Source organism: Diadema antillarum, unplaced genomic scaffold (assembly GCF_040938485.1).
Source record: "Diadema antillarum isolate AM-2024a unplaced genomic scaffold, OU_Dant_1.0 seq00001528_RagTag, whole genome shotgun sequence".
Classification (NCBI taxonomy): domain Eukaryota; kingdom Metazoa; phylum Echinodermata; class Echinoidea; order Diadematoida; family Diadematidae; genus Diadema; species Diadema antillarum.
The window spans coordinates 227,934-237,668 of record NW_027272260.1 but is presented as its reverse complement, the minus strand read 5'-3'; the positions used below and the strand labels follow the sequence as shown (position 1 = coordinate 237,668).

Sequence of the window (9,735 nt, the reverse complement as noted above, 5' to 3'; positions counted from 1 at the left end):
ATATAGGCACACTCTCCACTTATAAACAGATGCGAACACACACTTACCATGAACACACTGTAATTTGGGCACACTCTAGCATTGAACACATGTACACTCGATGTGGATAAGCACTTACCATGAACACACACTATAATGTGGCCACACTCTTAACATAAACACACTATAGATGTGGACACACATTCATGATGAACACACTGTGATGTGAACACACTCTAATTTATGATGATGATGGTGATGATGATAACTATTATCATTTTCACTATTATTATTATCACTTGTAGTGACCTACTGGTCACGAGACGGTCAAACATGGCTCGATGAGGCTGCTCTTTAAAAGAGCCATGGTGTATATACGTAGTTGTAGAAGGGATGTGTATCAAACCCGCCTAAGTTGAATCTTTCTTTAGGGAAAGGAAGGCGATGAGGCTATCCGAATTCGCCCGTGTTCCATAGCCACTCTAGCATATAGGCGCCCTAGATATTTCTTAGGCCGCGTGGCGTTCTCTCGATATCTAGCGAGCGTCAGGGCCATACTAGTATAGGCCTGCGGCACTGGCGAGCGTTACGTCTGCGACAAGAACGCTATAGCCTATAACGGCGCTTTTTCCCACGTAACGTTGGGCAGGCAATGGAAATGGCTGTCTCGCGCATTCAATTCAATGTAATCATAGTTTATTTCCAATCAACGAAAATCAAAACATAGTACAAAGTATACATGTCATGAAATAATATTGTTCAAACATTTGCAAAAGATTCATGTAGTATCCCAGATATATAACAACATATATTTATATATATACAATAGTTAGGAGGAACAATGCATGTATACTTCATGGGCGTGCGGAAAATAGATTCAATTATGCGCATGAGCAGAACGTCTTTTCTTTTTCTTTTTTTTTTTTTTTTTTTTTTTTTTTGCCTCAAAGCGTCGTCGTAGCGTCGGCATCGCAGATCAATAATAGCTCACTCATACTAGCTAGAGAATGAGAGAACGCCATGCGACCTCGACAAGGCCAAGAAGGCGACGTGTAAATCTCGACACGCTGTTATCGACAGGAGAACAGGGCCCCTTTGGGGAGTTTTAAGAAGTTAATTGCCTTCTTGCCTTTGCGTCCTAAATAGGGCGCCTATATAACTTGCCAGTTCAAGCTTCCGTATACCCTCATCATTGGTTGCTTAGGAAATGTAGGTGTTTATCACCATGCAGTGAAGCACTGAACGAACGTGCGGTGGGCCCAAGGTTATACCGAATGCCCAAGATCATAATTATGAATGTTAGTCTTATCATTGAAATGGGTTTAACGTGACCTCTAATGTATGTCCCCCGCCAGGAATCTGCCAGTTTTCAGAGCTTGTTCAATTTGCGTGCTTGTTGGGTTTTTTTCGTATAGGTCCTATCATCATCGGTCATTGTAAAGGAATTTGATTTTTTTTAAAGGTATATCTATGGCTGAAAGCACAAGACTGGCACTTGGCACATCGGTGAATTTGACTAAAAGTAACATAATTCCTTCAGCCTGCATGCATACCGCGTCGCTCGCAATGTAGGCCTATCTTGCCTATAGCGAGCTGGCGTGAACCTGTGACGCGAACGCTAAGACAACGCAGCCTTACGGGTTGGATAAAGGACACAGCTCTCTCGCCCTTGTGTAGAACATCATTTTTTACTTAATTAACGTCGTATTAGAGTTTGCGTGGCAGATCTAAATTGTTTATCACCATGAGAGTCAAACTGGTTCTGTACCCATGAAATCGCCCCCCCCCCCCCAAAAAAAAATGAATAAATAAATAGATAGATAAATATAGGTAAATAAAAGAATAAGTAAAGAGAAGGCCTTCCGGTTGTAACACAAGGCCATTATTTTGAATGTTTCCAGATGATATCGTCCTCGGACACGATGTTTTGCCCGTTGTATAGGCCTATAACCTTTTTGACCTAACATCTGGTATGAGAGACTGAGTATAACATGCAACTTTGCAGTTTTCACACAATTTCTCTATACATAATTATGTTATAATTCTTCCTCATCTAGTGAGTTTACGACTGCTCTGTAATTTCCTTCATTAAAACCTGTACACACATCAAGCGGTGTATGATTATAAATTGCGACTGGAAAGTAAAAAAAAAAAAAAAAAACAGTCAAAAAGAATTGTTTAGACTTTGGACTCTTCTATACGGCCTCTTTCCCAAATATATGGAGCAGGTGAAATGAGAATTGCCGAGATGTGTCATATGTCATGGGACCTTTGCATGGAGCAAAGTGTTATTGCCTTCAATAAACTCATAAAATAATGACAATTTATTATGAGATGTAATAAATGAGAATCCATCAACGCATCGCCCACGCTTGCATCACACACCACCTCAGATGGATCATATTCAGGGTATTTTGATAATTCAGCTATACAGCTCCTGTTTTCCTTCCTTTTGTCCAGTCGTCAATCATACCGATGCAGAGCCACTATAGTCTCTAAAAAGAAAAAATAATCGAGTGAAAATGTTCACTCTTGAAGGAGTGAATAACAGAAAAGAGTGAATTTAGAGTAAAATTGGAGTGAATTTGAGTGAAAATGTTCATTTTCATTGATTTTGGAGTGACCTCAGGGATCACTCCAAAATCTTCGAGTGATCCATGAGGTCACTTTAAAATGGGTGAATTTTCACTAAAAATTCACTCCAATTTTACTCTTAATTCACTTCTGTTTTTCACTCCTTCAAGAGTGACCATTTTCACTCGATTCTTTTTTTCAGAGAGTAGGCCGATAACTTGCCTGTAATTCTTCAAATGCAAGTTTTTCAATGGTTACACTTCGTTATTCTGAAGGTTCACTTATATAATCCGAAAATGAAATACGATTCGTTGTTCTGAAGTTTCGGTAATCAGAAAAAGAAGCAGATTCATGATTCTGACGATTCCTTATATCCGCAGTTATTTTAATCTTCGGGTTAATGAACCTTATATATATATATATATATATATATATATATATATATATATATATATATATATATATATATTTATTTATTTATTTATCTATCTATTTATTTATTTGCTTAACAAATCTTCATTTAATTATATATATCAAATCACAAACCTCATGCCATTTTTAGATTAACGGATGGGTCGTAATAACGCATAGGCCCCGTGGAATGCGGAATCTTGAATAAATTTTCAGTTTTAACGAACCGGTAAAGGGGAATTGTGTGTTTTGATGTGAATAACGAGCATTCGGAATACCGAACCTCATTTCAATGTACAGCAGCGAACATCACCCGTTTCCAACAACGAACACTGCCGAAAGAAAATACAACAATATCGAACAGATTGATTGCATTATAGCTTCTACTTCCTCAGTTCCTTGCTCTCGGTTATCAAAGCTTTGTCCTATCTGAGTGTGAATATTCTCCCAAGTTATAATTTTTTTTTCACGTGTTGCCTTACAAACTATACGCTTCACAAATTTAATAAAACCTGCGGATAGCATGAAACTATAATATCTGACTGCATGAGGGGTATAATATCCGTAACTATAGCTCCAATAAGGCCTATGCCTTGCATGTCAACCCAATAATTGCATTTTGCACTCACACCATGATTTCACTAGCTCTGTCAGTCGGTATTAAATGTTATATGAAAATAATTGGACAACTTGTCATTGCGTGTGTTTGTCTCTCTGTGTGTGCGCAACTGTGTCTGTCTTTTGATAAATATGTTCGGCCAGTGGGGGAGGAGGGGGTGGGGGGGGGGGGGGCTGCAATAGAAATGTCTGATGACGACTTGCATTGTATTCTAGCAGGGAGGTGAGACGAAACCTTCCTGATTCTAATAGCCTCTGAGAATGGTTGAATAATCAGCTCATCATTATTTGCCAGGTATACTTCGAACAAATCCGCTTGAACAAACACTGAGGACTCACAGGGGCAAACACTCCAGGTCACAGCCGACTATCATTTCTCGCCATTCACAGGTAAAGCACACAGACATAGTGACTCGAAGTTTTTTCTTTTATTCGTCAGACACGTCTTTCTTTCTTTCTTTCTTTCTTTCTTTCCATCTTTCTTCTTTTCTTTCTTTTTCCGTCTTCTTCTTACTGGTGTTGTTCAATCACCTTTTATTTATTCGTGCCAACGGTCATATCAACGAAGTATCAAACAAGTCATTTAAAGGACAAGTTCACCTTCATAAACATAAGGATTGAGAGAATGCAACAATATTAGTAGAACACATCAGTGAAAGTTTGAGGAAAATTGGGCAATCGATGCAAAAGTTATGAATTTTTAAAATTTTTGTGTTGGAACCGCTGGATGAGGAGACTACTACAGCTTGTGAGTCATATGCGTACAACAGTATAAAGAAAATGTAAAGAAAATTCAACATATTTTCACTTTTTTCGCATGATAAAAGAACACTTGACTTGCCTCTTTCTAAAGGCAGGGGGAATAATATTACCCATAACATTTGTCGGTAACGAGTCGGAGGAATGTGTACTTTTTTCAAAAGATGAAATTTTGTGAAATTCTCTTTATATTTTCCTTATATTGTTGTACGCATGTGACATCTAAGTTATTCACACACTGCAGTAGTCTTCTCATCCAGCGGTTACTGCACAAAAACTTCAAAAATTCATAACTTTTGAACGGATTGTCCGATTTTCCTCAAACTTTCAATGATATGTTCTACTAATATTGCTACATTCTCTCAATCCTTATGTTTATGAAGGTGAACTTGTCCTTTAATACCAAAGAGATTGTATATAATCTCTTTGTGCAATACACACCACCCATAATTATATACGCGCGCGCATACACACACACAAGCACACACCACATTGAAGAGAGAGAGAGAGAGAGAGAGAGATGCAGAGGAGAATGCTTTAATGAAGTCAGCGGCTATAATACGAGAAAAGAGGATTAAGCTGAGGTGAGCAAGAGGCTATTCGGATTGGCGACCGATTGCCTTTCCATTGTGTAGTTTTATAGTTTGACAAGAGCAAATGAAGGAGTGGAGTGTAACAGATATACGAACCTCTTTGACTAGTACTGATTTACGGATGAGCATTTTGATTTGACATCGCCTGTACGGCTTTTGCAGGTTTCTTTCTCATCCTAGATCATCCAACGTTCACCTTCTTCTTACCCCATGGTCCTTTTCTCCTTTCTTCGATTTTCTTTCTCCTCCTTCGTGTTGCTCTATTTTTTTCCTCAAAATCGTATACATTCCTAATTTTCCGCTGCTTTTCTTCCTTGATTAATCCCCTTTTCTATAATTGCCTTTAAAATCTTCACGTTATACTGCAAAGGATAATGGGTATTACATTTTCTTTTATATGCATGTGCGCATGTTTAAGTGTGTTTGTGTTTGTGTGTGTTTTGTTTTTTTTTTTGTTTTTTTTTTGGGGGGGGAGGGGGTAGTGGTGATCCCCTTTGGCGTTATACCCCCTTCCTTACCCATATGCATGTGGATCGAATGAATTCAGAAATCCTAATAGAACACATCAATGAAAGTTTGAGGAAAATCGGATATAATCCGTTCAAAAGTTATTAATTTTAAAAGTTTTACTGTGGCTATACGGCTGGATCGATGAGAAGACAACTATTAATGGCTGAATTGTGACATCACACCTAACAACGATATAAAAAATATAAAGAGAATATCACAACATTTCACTTTTTATGAAAAGTGCACGTTCATTTAACTTGTTGACATAATAATAATATTATGTTAAGAGTATCATCCAATCGCTTTCTACAGAAGAGGTATAAGTCAATTGTTCTTTTCAGTTATAAGAGAAGTGAAATGTATTGTTATATCGTTGTTCTGGGCCCCGTTGCAAGAAAGTTGCAATCAATTGCAAATAATTGCTAATTTTGAAACAACCATTCTGATTGGCTCAGGGTCTGCCCTGTTAGGAAGACATGCATGCAACAATGATTGTGATTGGCCAGTGACAATCAGTTGCAAGTTGCGTTTAAACGCAAAGTTTCTTGCAACGGGGCCCTGGTGTGATGTCACAATAAGTAACATTCTCAGCCGTATTTGTTTTAACTTCAGAAATTCTTAAACCTTTGAACGGATTATCCTATTTTCTTCAAAATTTCACTGATGTGTTCTACTTATACAGCTGCATTCACTCAATCCATAGGCCTATGTATATTTGGGTAAACTTTCCCTTTAATTTCACATAAACAGGGAGGTGAGAATTAAAGACAACCTGCAGATGACATTTACGTGCACTGCTGAGAATGAGTCAACAGTCAGCTCAATGTCAAATTCCAGTTAACTCGGTACGTTATATAAAGATGGAGAAACAAAGGCAAATTTGAAAACAATGAGGGCAAGAACATACTTTTATTACCTACATAATTATATTCGGGAGAGGGTGTGGGAGGGGAAGATCCTTCCTACGTGAGGGATTTCTTTTTTTAGGTGTTTGTTTGTTTGTTTGTTTTTTGCATTTTTTCGAAATTAACTTTGACGATCTGTGGCCGACTCTTTGAGTGAAATATGTAGAAAGTGTTTTAATCAAAACAGCAGCTTAAAAGAAATGAATTCCTTAATATTGTTGCGGGATTTCTTAACCCCCCCCCCCCCCAAAAAAAAAAAAAAAAAATCAGAAATGGGCGTGTGGACATATAAGATAATTCTTTCAAAAATCACTGCTCTTCCCATTCTGGGTCTAACCGGGGCATTCTCCCAAAATTTGCATGCCCGTGAGTGACGTCAGGTTGGGACAGACGAACAAAAAATAAAGTCCACGTTGATGAAATTACTAGTACGGTCAAGGAGGTACTAGGCAAGCTTGCCTAGTACCTCCTTGGTACGGTGTAATCCTCCCAGCTGATCGTGGGGAATTTCGGATTACAAGTGTGCGATTACCATAGAGCTGTTACAAATGGCGATTACTGAGTTAGTAGCAGATCGTTATACGATGTGCGCATGTCCAGTAAATTATGCACACATAAAACATTTAACACGCCATATCATAATACACACACACACACACAAGCAGACTACGAGATGTCATCGTTGCATATCATACACGCACGTACCATGCTTGCGCTCTGATCTACTGTCGGTCGATCTCTCTCACACTCGCTCGCGTATTCGCACGCGCGCAGCTCGCCAGCGACCGGCTCCAAAGATCATTTGAGGAGAAATCAGTCTCGTGTACCCACGTTGTCTATAAAATTCACTTTCAGCAGGTATTCTACCGGCACTGCTACCGAGACTGACACTGCACTTCATACAAAAGCTTCTGCAGCTGTGGAAAGCACAGGAAATCAAAGTAGCGACATTTTAAACATCGATAATCAGCGAGCAACCTCACTGGCTGGCTCCGACGACTTTCTTTTACGTTCAGTTGCCCTGGATGCTCCATAGGCAGCTCTTCTGCAGCTGGCTAGAATCTTCTCGCCGACCGCATATCAGCGTTGATTGCAGGGGCTGCGGACCGGACGGACGCCCACCAGAGTGAGATTTCTTGGTGAAGAGATTCTGCTTAGGGTTTTACTCGAGAATTGTAGTGAAATGGCTGAATCTGTATGGAAGATAGAGCCAATTTTTCCGTTCGAGTCCATGTTTGATGAGGCATGGATTGACTGGTGTCGGGCAGTATGGTATACCACCTTTATAGCATCCACCATTTATATAATTTTGATCCATCCCGCGAAGCAATGGATGGAGCCACGAGACCCATTCAAGCTACGTACGCCGCTGATCATATGGAACTTCTGTATAGGGGTGTTCAGCATCGTTGGTACCGTGCGTTGCCTGCCCGTTCTTATCAACGCAATTCGCTATGATGGATTTCATGCTACGATTTGCGGAACCCGGTATTTCGCAAAGGGTTACATCGGAATATGGGGATTGCTATTCGTCCTTTCGAAGTTTCCGGAGCTAGTAGACACAGCTTTTATCATTCTCCGGAAGCAGAAACTGATATTTCTACACTGGTATCACCACGCAAGCACGCTTATTTTCGCCTGGCGATTGTATTCCACGCGCAGTTCGGTCGCATTTTGGTTCTGTGTAATGAACTACTTCGTCCATAGTCTAATGTACAGCTACTATGCGGCACGTGCGGCAGGATTTCGGATCAACCGCAAAATCGCAATGTGCGTCACTACGCTACAACTCAGCCAAATGTTTATGGGAATGTTCGCTGTACTCTACGCAGTTTACCACAAAGTTTACAGCGACGGTTGCTCTACGGAAACCCCCGAATTAATTTTCGGTATCGTCGTCTATACCAGCTACATGATTCTTTTTGCCCACTTCTTTTACAATGCATACATTCGGAATCCGCGTGCCCGAAAATCTTTCGATGTAGCAGACAGCAGAAAGGTCACCAATGGTGTCAATGGCACTCATGACACTCCCACTACATCTAGTCCCATTCCTCAATTGACCAATGGGATGCGACGCAGAGAGAAAGAAGGCGTGGCCTCATGAAATTGACACTCCCACCGCTTTGCTTTGTGACACTCTGAACTAACTACGGCTGTAGTGGCACTGTAGTGTAGTTCATTTGATGCTAAATTGCAAGTACTCCATTATGAGATGTCTATTAAAGTACATTTTTGTTTTGAACTAAATCTCTGTCAAAAGCTTTGAAAAGTCACATCATGCAATTTAAGAAATCTCAAAACCGTGAGTGTGCATATGAGCCTGAGTCCAAATCTATTTTGAACTAAATTTCTGTCAAAAGCTTTGAAAAGTGAAGTTGAATTTAAGTCACCTCATGTAATTAAGAAATATCCAAACTATGCGTGTGCACATGAGCCTGAGTCCAAATTCTGTTTTTGCAGTGAATGAATGAACTAGAACCTAATACATTATCTTGAGTATGTTCAGGAGAGGTAGGTGGATTTGATACATGTATTAGATGATAAAGTGCAGGCTGAATTTTATGTTGTGAGTGTATTTTCCATACATGTAATTTCGATCCTTTTTTTTTTTTTTAGCATGTAACAAGCTTAAAAAGATAACAGGTATTGTTGAATTAAATGTAAATTCTCAATTGAAGTTCCCAAATGAAAGTGAAATTGCTATCCCATTGCCCTCCATCTTTAAACAAGCAAAGTGTTAATTGCAGGCAATGGGCTCTAAACGGCTTTTAGTACAAAATTGTATTCAAGAACAAGACATGGCTTGGATCTGCTCTGCCATTGATACAAAATGTTTTAAGAAGATAATGGATGCTCAAATTCCTGATTATTTTGTGTGATTTCCATGTTTAATTATCAGGCTTGGGTAATATACTGAAATGGACTTGTTTATATTTTGTGTGAAGAATTTTTTTTTTAATTAAAAAAGAATGCATGTGGCTTCTGCATTTTTGGGAAAAAATGGTGTGTATATATTTGCATAAGTCAAGTGGCACAGTTACAGTGTAAGATAATATGTGGCACTTTAATTGCTCCCATATGATTGATTTTTTTTTTGTGTGTGTGTGATGTTTCAGGATGCATTTGAGAGTTAAACAACAAAGGGCAAATTCTGTTAATTGAGGATTCCTGGCATGTATCTAAAATTGATGCCGTAATAATAGAACCCAAACATTCACATGTGAAAGCTTTGATGTTGCCCAAATTGGCAGCACATATTACAATGTATAGTTTATAGCTTAAGTATGGGTGATTGGTAATACAATGTAGTTTCTGCACAACTCATTAGTGGTCTCGAAAGCGTATGAGATTTACGAACAGAGTGTAGGTATTATATGCGCACA

At 39.1% G+C, this 9,735-nt stretch overlaps 1 pseudogene; it reads left to right on the top strand.

Annotated features, from left to right (window-relative positions):
• Positions 1-7,158: 7,158 nt before the first annotated feature.
• Positions 7,159-8,463, top strand: LOC139710389 (very long chain fatty acid elongase 6 pseudogene; annotated as a pseudogene).
• Positions 8,464-9,735: the final 1,272 nt, after the last annotated feature.